The 11,385-nt window shown below is 50.1% G+C and overlaps 1 long non-coding RNA gene across 1 annotated transcript; it reads left to right on the forward strand.

The window, feature by feature from the left end:
* Positions 1 to 1,309: 1,309 nt before the first annotated feature.
* Positions 1,310 to 8,780, forward strand: LOC110540014 (uncharacterized). The gene is made up of 4 exons (XR_002475915.2): positions 1,310 to 2,428; positions 3,107 to 3,298; positions 6,341 to 6,494; positions 7,199 to 8,780. It is a non-coding gene; the product is annotated as an uncharacterized LOC110540014 (long non-coding RNA).
* Positions 8,781 to 11,385: the final 2,605 nt, after the last annotated feature.

Consider the following 11,385-nt stretch of genomic DNA (forward strand, 5'->3'; position numbering starts at 1 on the left):
GGGGGAAAAATTCTTTTAAGATCTAGAATCGCCCTCTTTACTATTTTTTTTTTCCTTACCGTATTTATTTTCAAAGACTCTAGGCCTTTCATCTTGGCACAGGTTTTCTGTTAAATTCACTGACTTGTTTTCTTCCCGGGTCATTTAACTCACTCCCCAACACCTGGTTATGTTGTAAACGGAAGTTAGTCCTAGCTGTCAGCGGCTAGCTGCTGAGAGTGAGTGGACAGGCCTCACAAGGTCCCAGGGACGGGACAGCTAATGTTGCTTTTTCTTTTTTTTTTTTTTTTTTTTTTTTTTTTGCTTTGCGTTTGATTTTTTGAGACAGTGTTTCTCTGTGTAGCTTTGGTTGTCCTAGACTCGCCTTATAGACCAGGCTGGCCTCGAACTCACAGAGATCCGCCTGCCTCTGCCTCCTGAGTGCTGGGATCACAGGGGTGTGCCATCGTGCCCAGCTTATTTTTTCTCTTCTGAGTCAGTTTATGCTATGTAGCCCAGGCTGGCCTGCAATAACTGATCCTTCTGCCTCAGCCTCCTGAAGGCTTGGATTACAGCATGTGCTGCCCGGCCTGGAGTTTTGAACTTCCTTGATGCGCAACTTGAAAACATGACCTAGATTTAATGAGGTCACCTGCCCTCTGCCAGCCCCTTGACGGGCTTCTTTGAAAAGTTCTGTTTACTATTTTGTGTATGTGATGTATGCGGGGCATACATGCCATGCCATGCGCGTGGCTGTCAGAGGACAGCTTCATGGAGTCAGGTCTCTCCTTTTGCCTTTGCGTAGATTCCAGGGATTGGATTCAGCTCACAGGTCACAGGGCTTGCCTGGCAAGCACCTCTACTTGCTGAGCCATGTCGCTGGCCTCCTTGGCAGAGTTTCTGATTTGGACCCACAAAACCATTGTGAGGAAAAGGTATTTATAGATGGAAAGCTGGGGTTCAGAAGTGTCAAGGTAGGGAAAGAAATTAATGTTTTTGCTTGCTTTTTTTTTTTAATTTTTTATTTTTGGAGACAGGGTACTTGCTAGGTAGACCAGGCTGACCTGAAACCCACAGAGATCTGACCGCCTCTGCCTCCCAAGTGCTGGGATTAAAGGCGTGTGCTGCCACTCATCCTGTAGGCAGTGTGCGCCCAATCCCATCCTGGCTCCTTCTAACCTCCTAAGTACCTTTCCTCCCCAGCCCTAATGATTGCATTTTTTTTGGGGGGATGCCCCTCATCTCTCCACCCCATACCTTTTTCTTTGAGGTTGTTTGGCCTGGATGCCCCTCCCCCCAGCACCCCAAGTTCATTTATTCCCCAATGCCCAGCTCCAACTCTATCTTGCAGAAGCCGCTCCCACCTCACTGCATCCGAACTCAGCCTCACTGCCTTGAGATCTTCTGCTTGCACCACCGTCTCAGTACTGCTTCCTGTGTGGTGCATACGCTTTGCTTGTTGCTGGTTGAGCAAGTTCTCTGGAGTCGGGGGTTCAAATCCCGGGTCCTCCACACACGGTGTGACCTGGCATGTGTCAATTCACTTCGAACTTTATTTTCCTCATTTCCAAGGGAAAGAAGGTCATGAAGGTCAAGGCTTCGCGATGCTTCAGAATCCGGTGACACTTCTGTGGAGTGCTTGGCAGGGCGAAGGAGAGCTCCTTCTGAGCTCTGTACGAACAGCGGCCCTGCTGGCTGGATTTCTCTCCCAGACTCCACGTGCAGCCTGACACAGAAAAGCTGGAGATGTCCTCAGGGTCATTTCCTCCCCAAATACCAAACAGGTCCCTGCAGATGCCACAGACCTGGGGCTTGCCGGCGTTTTGGCATTTCTTCATCACCCCCTCAGTGTGGGGCAAGACTTGGCTGGGCCCACAGCCAGCAATAAAGCGGATGCTAATCATATCATTATATGCTGAATAATTAACTGTCATTTAAATATTCATATGTTGTTGGGGGCAAGGCCTTTTATCAGTATCTGGGGATGTGTCAGCAGAGGAAGGAGATGGATGTCGCCAAGGCTGACTTTGCCTGTGAAGGGCGACCTGGGGTCTAGGGAGAGCCATTGCAGTAGCCACCAGACAGTCAGCTAATATATAACTGCAATATTCTCATGTGATAAACGGCAACTTCATAAATGCTTGATGCATATGAGCAAGCCTAAAACAATATTGGAAGCATTAATTTCATTTGACTAATGCTTGTCTGTATTTTATTCTGTTCCCATCTCTAAAGAAGCCCCTCTTTCCTTCAGGGAAGGACTGGAGGGCTGCTGATGGGTTCGAGGCGCCAAGGGCTGCACTTCCTGCTGGTTCTGCTGTCAGGGTGATGGGCTTTGTGGCATCTGTTGTGGACTGGCTCTGAGATTTGTGGAGGCCTACCCAAGAGTTTGCCTTTAGCCCAGTGGAATAACTCAGCTCATCGGGTGGCCTGGCCGGGTAGAACAAAGGTATGTAGGTGCCCGCTTGCTGTCAGGGATGAACCAAGAGGGGAGGCCCTGAGGTCAGAGGTATGAGCAGGTGGAGAGTGTTATGAAGTGACGCAGTATGGGTAGGGAAGAGAGATGGAGAGGAGAAAGGGAGCAGAGGATGAGAAGGAACAAGAAACCCAAGGAGAAACTTTAGGCCTGGTGATGGGTGAGCTGGCTGTCCTGGAGGAGAAAAGCCGCTAGGTGCTGGTAGTGGGGCGGTTAATAACAAGGATTCTAGAATTAGAGAGCCAGGGTCCAGGCTAAGCTGTGCCTTTGACTGGCTGTGTGACCCTAGAACACCCTTTTCCTCAACCCTCAATTTCCACTTGTAAAACGGGAAACATGGTGCTTAGGTGATGGGTTCATTGTCCATTCTGTGCGGAGTCTAAGAAGGGACCTCAGACTTGATGGCTTTAAGTAATATGATTCTAAACATGCTGGTGGGTTGATGGCTTATCTGGCTCCTCTTCTGGGGGTCTCACGTAGCTCCATCAAGTGTCAACTGGGGTCATCCATCAGGAGGATCCAACAGGGGGTGGTGGTGCTGATGTCAGTGGCCATGTCGGTGGCAATGGTGGTCATGGTGGTGGTGATGGCGCTGGTGGATGTCTGCTTTCAAAGAGCCCTCTATAGTCTGCCGACTTTTTTTCCTTTCAGGACCTTACTCTTGCTGGTTGTCTGCTGAGAAGACCCTCGACTCTGAGTGACCCATAGTGGCTGGTCCTGTGGATTTCTTCAGCATGGCTGCTGTCTGAATCAGGAAGAGCCTGTACTTAAGACAGAACTTATCCAGTATAGAGTGACCATGAAGCATGGAGGGACACTGTCACCTTTCCAGGTCTATTAGAGGTGAGTGACAGGTCCCACCCACATATGTGGGAGGAGATAGAGCAAGGGTACAAACACTAGGGGGCTGGGGTTGTTGGAGTGACCTCAAGTCTTTACATCATATTTAACAAGGAGAGCCGTAACTGTTCAGTACCAGCTACTCACTGTCCCCGGATTCTGACAACCTTCTCATCTAAGCTGTAGAACAAGCCCGGAAGAGCAGTAACTACCATCACTGTACCAAGAAAGGGATGTGAAGGTTGAGGAGTCCCCATTTCTTCCAAGGGGAGGCAAGGGCACTGTGGTCATAGACACTGTGTGACCCAACACCCAGGGTTGCTAGTGAAGACAAAACACAGAAGACTCTCAGGACACACCCTGGCCCAGGTCTGATCACTGCCACCCCTAAATAACCCAGTTGGGATCCAGCTTCCTCTGGCAGCCTCTGTCTGTACCCTGTACCTACCGGAGGCCACCTTCACACACCCTGAATGGTCACATTACCTTCATGAGGGTACATGTAAACTGTGGTGCTCCTGGAGCAATTACGATGAGGGCCGCAGTTACGACACTGGGTGTGCTCTCTTGGCTGGAGGTACTTGTCTGTGGGTGCCTCAGGCCTCGGCTTCAGTGTCACTCGTTTGCTGCTGCTGTAACAGCTTACTGTACTTGGTAGTCTCAGCACATATTTACCACCTTACGATCCAAGGGTCAGAAGTCCGAGATAGTTTTCACTGGAAAAAAAAAAAAATCAAGGTTTAGTGGGGTTAAAAGGTCAAGGGGTAGCTGTTTCCTTGCTGTTCTAGTTGCCTTTGCTCTGGGCCCCTTCCTCTGTTTCCACAGCCAGACCTGGGTGGGTCACATCTGTCTCGTGGGGCCTCATTCTGACCTGACTGCTCTTCTCCCTTCCAATTCCACTCTGCCAGGACACATGATAACACTGGGTCACACAGGTAAGCCAGGACTAGCTCTCTGTCCTCCAGTCAGCTGGTTAGCAACCAACCACACCCACGGCCTTTGTTTCTCATGGGCCAAGGGACATAGCAGACACTCAGTCTCCAAGATCAGGATTTTAGCATCTTGGGCAGTTTTTCTGCCTGTTGTCCTGCCAAGGGCTTATGGATTGGTTGCTATGCCTCCTGTCCCGTGTCGCTCTTTACTTCCCTCTTCACCACCCTTAGCTGTCTTCCAGGGTCTGGAGCTCACACTAGAGCCCAGCAAAATGTAAATTTATTCTCCAGATATGAGATAATGAGAAATGGTAACACGTGGAAAAGAAAGGAGAGGCAAGGGAAGGGAAAGAAAGGGAAGAGGAGGACAGGGGAGGGGAAGAAAAAGATAAGGGAATGAGGATGCATGTTACATTTATGCATTTCAAAACTCTGTGCTGGCCCATGGACTGCCGGTTTGTTCCTGGCGTTCCTATGAGACCGAGCCCCACAACTTGAGCCAAAGTCGAGGCTACAGAAATATCAGTCAGATCCTTAGCATTGGGCCATCAGTGCTACGCCCCTGGGCATACCGAACAGGTCTTCTTTGGGATGGAGCATCCAGTACTGGAGCCTGTATCTGGCGCCCCTCAGCAGGATGTCTTGTGCAACACACAATCTACACACGGTCTATGGCTCTGTCCCGCTGTCTCATACAGCATGTGACACAAAGCACAAATGTGGGCAGCGCGCTTGTTGAATGTGTAATTGAGTGGAGCCCGCTGCCTTTCATTCACTCCGCACCCTGCTCAGGGATCTGTGACCTCCTTCAGAGGGCTTGGCTCTTCACAACGGGCTCCGGCCACAGGCACAGTGGATACTGTATGCATTTGCGTGAGCATCAATTATGGGCTTCATTGACCTGGAACCCGATGTGGAAGCCTGTGCAGGAAGTGACCACGACCTGGGCTGGAGAGGCCAGGCCAGGGAGCTGAACCATAGGGCTTCTGGCCTGCCCCTCCAGCTGCCCCAGCTGCTTCCTTCCCTGTCTCTTCCCCCACCCGCCCCCCATCCCGAAGCATTCGAGATTCCCGGGAGGTCGAGCCTGGTGTAATTACAGGGTATCTGCTGCCTCCCTATAAATCTAATAGACTTTTTGGCCTTGTCAGATTAAAACTTACCTATCAACCCGCCGCAGTCCTCTAGATCTCCCTAAATCTGTACTTGGGAGAGAATTTATGGCCAGGAATTGCATTTTGCAAAATGATTAAAGTTGCCAAACAGCCATAAAAAGTTGCAGGAGGAGATATGGTTTTTTTGAAAGTCTGCTTAATTTATAAGGGGTGGAAGGTTTATTGTCATTTAGAGTCCACGGCAAGGCAGCGATGGAGCGTTTGACGGCAGCTGTGCACAGCTGCTCTTGCTTTATGCCTTTTACATGTTTTTAAATTGCCCTGTTTGAAACCAGGCCTTCCGCAGCCGCCCGAAGCAACCTGGATGGCGGAGGGTGGGTCCCCCTGTCCTCTAACGCTGACCTCTCTCGCCTACCCCGCAAACTCCCCAGCTCACCTTCCAGAAGGGTTCCTGGATGATCCAGTCCCGTGCTGACCGCTCCAGGCCTTCTGCTGTCGTCGGCCGGCCCCTGTGGAAACGCCAGCAAACCCTCACACGCGCAAAGCTTTTAAGTGTATGGGCGGTTTCCCGTGTCGTGTCTTAGCACTTGTCGCCCTGGATTAAATGATTAAAACAAGATCAAACACTCAAGGCTCTAAGCACCTGGTGTTACCTCTTGAGCTAATAAATAGCATCAGGGCTCCTGTTTATTGACCACATGCGAGATGCCAGACCTCAGATCCACGCTCCCGGCACATTAATTCACAGAACCTTGGCTGCCGCGTGGGAGGCAGCTGTCAGTTGTACCTGGGTTTTGGGAAGTGTGAAGAACCTAAAGCCAAGGTGGTGCCGTCAACGCCCAGTGCACATTAGCTACGATCAGCAATGTCATTAGGGCAGGCATCTGTCTCCAAGGCTGGCACAGAGCTATCCTGGGTGGCTGCTGCTGAGGGTAAGCCTCCATGCCTGCCTGAACTGAGCTGTCCCTTCTCTGCTGTTTCTTCTCTGCCCCTCCTTACAGGCATCAGACCCCGGATCATCCACAGTCTAACTTGGTGCTGAGCCTGGCTTGTGACATATCACAGTTCTTCACTTATGGGAAAGAAGACTGAATATATTCCATCCCAACGATCCCCTGGGGACAGTTTTAGAAACTCCATCCTGCAGGGCCCAGGGTATGTGACACCTGTTCAAATCACAGCTACAGTGTCAGAGCCAGGATTTTGGATTCCAAGTCCTGTGTTTTGTTTCATTGTTTTGTTTTCTCACCAGCGCCCACCTAACCACCTGCCAGGCATTTGGGGGGTGATTCAGAAAGTTTTCTTCTTCCTCACCATCCTGTGTAGTATTTATTAAATACCATACCCATCACTCAGCAGCTGCAGACATTCTCCAGAAAGCCTCATGACGTCCTTGCAAGGTGTCTGTTATTTCCCCTGTCTTAATGACGTGGAAACAGGTTGAAGGAGGTTGCACAGCGCCTGTCTGAGCTGATTCTAGAGGCAAGGGTCAGAGTGACTGGGATAAAGGCCAGCAAGGGACGACCTGCAAACCCAGCCTGGCAAGGGCTTGCAGGAACAGAGTAGGTTCAGGAGAAGTTTCTGGGAGACTATTTCCCAACTGGCCTTTGAGGACAGAGTGGAGCTTTGTCAATACTATTAATAGGAATCATTCTCAGGGCAAGCAGGGGCAGAGCTAGCTGGGATGTGAGCGTTTTAGCCTGGCCTGGGTTGTCCTGTGTCTTGAACTTGCCCTTCCCTGCAATGCAGAGATGTGCGGTGTGTGTGTGTGTGTGTGTGTGTGTGTGTGTGTCCAACTATGTCCAGCTGGGTTTCTACCAATCTTGTCTGTGTTTTCTCCTTTTCTCCCTCACCTCTAGCCTCCAGCTATCACCATGGGGCAAAGAGCAGTTTGGTCTGGGAGGATGAGCTGCATCCACTTGGATGTCCTCCAGTGCCCCCAGTGCATCCCTGTCCCTCCATCCCCACTGTACAGAGGTCTGCCTTCCTGCTCACAGCCAGGCTTGGCAGGGAAAGCAGTCTCCTCCTCAGATTTCCCTGCTTCTCAAACATTCCAGACACCCAAAGTTTTCTCCAGGCTCTCCTCCCATTCATGCACTCATTCTTCCACTCATTCATTTGTTGATTCGTTCAATAAATACTTTCTGAGCACTCGGAATCTCCCAGGCTGGGAACACAGCAGTGACCCCTAGCTGACCGGTCTACCATCTCCTCAAGAGGTTACCACAACTGAAAGGACAGACATGACCGTTTTAGAGAGTGACACAGGCCTTGACATCAGTAAAACACAAGGCATGATGGGAAGTGATGGACTGTTGCTTTGGTTTGCAGACAGAGGAAAACCCCCCCACCCCCACCCCTCAAGAGAGGACATCTGCAGGAGGATTTGAGTGTGATGAAGCTAGTCAAAGGAAGACTTAGGTGAAGAACATCTTGCTCATTTCAGTAAGCAAGAAGCACAACGGCTCTGGGGTTGGAGTGAACTTTTCCAGCTTCAGGAACGGGAAGAGGCTGTGGTTTAGAGGAGAGTCAGGGACCCAGCATGCAGGGACAATGGTCAGACTTTCCATTTCCCCACAAGTACAATAGCATCTATTGGAGCCTTGGATCTGGGGAGAGCTCTGACTTGATTTATATGTGTCTCTCTGCCTTTTGTATTGAGAGTAGAGAGGCCATCAAGAGCTCCGGGCGAGGGGATGGCTTAGTTAAGTGCCCGCATACAAGCATGAAGACAAGAATTCAATCAAACGAGCTGGGCATGGCGCCGTGAGCTTGTAATCTCAGAGCTGGAGAGATGGAGACAGGAGGCGTCTTGGGACGAGCTCGCTAGTTGGTCTAGGCAAATTAGTGAGCTCCAGGCTCATGACAGACCACGTCTCTGAGGAGATGGATGCTGTTCTTGAGGATAGCACCCAAAGCTGTCTCTAGCTTCCCCTACATGTATACACTTTCTGGGCTATTTGAGCACCTGTGCCATTGGCAGAAGCACCAAGTTAGCAAGCGCCCCTTGCGGAAACAAGGTTAGAAGCATCGTACTGTTCTTTCTGGTGACACTCCAGCAAATCCACAAGTCCTGGGACCCCTGGCCTCTGGAGGGTGTTTCTCGGTGTTTTCTAAAAGCACCAGCCAGTGAGAGTCAAAATTTGAACAGGTATAACTCTCAAGAGCTGGTCCTGTATTACCTTGAGACAAGTGTTTGTTAAAAAAAGATTCTAGTTGCTAGAACACATCTTGTAAACACTTGTGTTTGAAAATTGTACGCTGATGGGATGCTTTGTGGGTTCCCGTACGTGTTCACGTACGACTGGAAATCTGTTTGTCACAGATGCTTCCCATGCCTGGTTGTTGTTTTCTTTTTCCTAATTAATCTATTGATGTAGAATTATGCATTTTTTTTTTTAACTAAGCTAGGAAGTGTATTTAAAAGCTCGTTTCCTTGCCTGTGCAAATAAAAGTTAAAGAAGACTGAAACAATGTCCTGTCTCTTTATCCCATCTACGGACTAACCTGGTGTGTCGGGGTGGTGTGACCATATACATGGCAGCTTATATCTGGTCAACCGTGAGCTCGCTGAGGTCAAGGACATGGCCTTCTTTGCTGAGGCTTCTCTGGTCCAAGTCTTGCCTGTTGCTCTGGCAAATGCTTGTCGGTGGAAGGATAGCGAATTTGCCACCCAACTCAACTGCGCCTCTTCTCACCAGTGACAGAGCCTTTGAGGCCTGCCGTTGCCCTGAGGGGGCGCGAGTGTCCTGTCCAGCCCACCTGGAGTACCATGTTGCTACCTATTCGTATGCTGGGCTGCCTGGTGTCCGTGGCCCAGACTGGCTAGGTCTTGACAGCCTCTGGGAAAATGCTAAGAATGGCATGCCAAGGTCTTCACGCTTAACCACAGGGATAGTCAAAACAGAGAGGGAGAAACACAAAGATAATTGAAATCTCCATTTCATACAACTATTTGGTGAAGATGTTACACTCCTGGGTAAGTGGCTCACTTCTTTGAGCCTCAGTTTCCACACACACGCCCACGCCCACGCCCACACATATCACACACATATGCTATCACAGCGCGTTTGGGGAGAGAACTTTCCACAGACTCTATCTTGGTTTCTGACATCAGAGTACAGGTTGAGACAAAGACCCTTGCCCCAACTCTGGTGCCATCTGAAGACATCTTGGAGCCCAGTGTGGTTGGTGGCTCAAGACCATACAGATTCTGCCATTGCTAACCCCTAACACAGACCGATCATGTCTGCCCTGGTGTGAACAAGACTGTCACTTTTCCCCGTCCTTGCGTCATCTTTCCAGGCTGCAGGCGTCCTGACAGGTGGCTCTGAAATAATTGGTGCCAAATGGCCTGTTCCTCTTAAAAGACAATGTAAAAATTTACCCTTTAATGCCTTGCTCATAGTACCCATTCATTCTACAAGTAATTCTCAAGAGCCAGGAGGGTCTAGACCACGGCGGAAATGGGCCCATGGATTCTGCACTGTGGGGAAAGGAGGGGTGGAATCTGGAGGTATTCAGACAACGGTGTGAGGGTGAGAAAACCGGATCTGAAGGTTTTGGGAGTGGTCTCCAAGCACTCCCCCTGAAAGTCCACCTTTAAGTTTGCCTCTAGTATCTGCCCATCAAGATTCTGGGAGACTGCATCTTCCTGTCTTCTGGAAGAGAAGCAGGCTTGGGTGGGTGTAGGTGGGAGGATCCGGTTCTCTCTTTTGGTTCCCATCCTGTGTCCCCCTGATTTTCAGGCAGAACAGGAGGTGAGTGATGCGTTCTGTGTGCAGGGCTGAGGTTAAGCCGTGCAGTTGGGTTCTGGGTACAAGGCAGAGGAGGAGGCAGGTGGAGATCCTGGTGAAAGGATGTTTGGGGCCTCTGACCTCACTGTGAGGGCTGCAGGAGGAGGCAGGGCCATGCCAGAGGTCTGCTGAATACGGAGTGAAGGAGTGACCGCAGGATGATGGTTTGAAGGGGTTTGGGTCAGAGAGCGCAAGAAACATGGAGAACAGTCACACTCATGTGCCGAGTTCCACCAAAGTGTCATGGTCACTCCCCCTATCATCCGGCCTAAGTTCTGGAACCAGTGAGACACCCCCCCCCACCAATTCCAACCCCCCCCAGCAGGCAGAGTGCAGGATGGCATTGTCGTCCATCATAAAAATCAATGGTTCTTTTGCTAAGTGGTCAATATTTATTTGGCTTTAGCATTGTTTAATTCAATGCATCAATTAAAGATAGTGTCATGTCTGCTCTGGTCCTCAGCTTAGGCCCTCTGTGTGTCGTTACCTCATCGGTTTGAGATCACTCACATCCTTACGTCTCCGCTCCTTTGTCCCCTTGCATAACTCAAGGACAGGAGTAATTGACGTGAAACTTTTAAAAATTAATTTCGCTGCATATGCCACGGAGGGAGAGTGCAGGTCCTCCCAGCCATTTATAACGTCACGGTGATTGGTCCTGACAAAACAATACCTTAAAAACTCACCAAAGTAAATTATGGCCCGAGCAAATGGCTGCTCCGCGGCAGGGCCGGAGGCTTGGAGGGGAGCCAGGCAAAAACAAAGTAATGTGCTTTTGATATTAATAACAGAGATGATATCGATCTGCACGCTAGTGTCACTTCTCCACTCCGGCGAGGAGATTGCTCCCGGCATTTAGCCCACTGAAAGCCACTTTCCATGCAGGCCATTTAATTTTGTGAGTCTTTAATTATGTGAAATGGAGTCTAGTTAAAGGGCCAGGTCCCAGTTTCGCCAGGCAGAGACGTGGGCTGTGATTCAGGAAGCTGTCAGAAATGCATATAACTCAATTCTTAGATCTGCAAATGCAGTTGTCTCTCTAAATGTTTATTTCATCCTTGCACTCCCCTGGCCTGCTGCCACTGTGCATCGGGACAGACACAGACTCTGATTACAGGACCACATTTTTCAAAGGACCTGAAGTTAATGTGCCTGTTTTCTGCATAATAAAAGTCATAACTCACAGGAGCCGCCAACGCCTCTCCTCCGCCCCCCCCCCCCAAAGGCTGAACAAGGGGCTGTGCATCCCA

The sequence above is a fragment of the Meriones unguiculatus genome, chromosome 3 (genome assembly GCF_030254825.1).
Source record: "Meriones unguiculatus strain TT.TT164.6M chromosome 3, Bangor_MerUng_6.1, whole genome shotgun sequence".
Classification (NCBI taxonomy): domain Eukaryota; kingdom Metazoa; phylum Chordata; class Mammalia; order Rodentia; family Muridae; genus Meriones; species Meriones unguiculatus.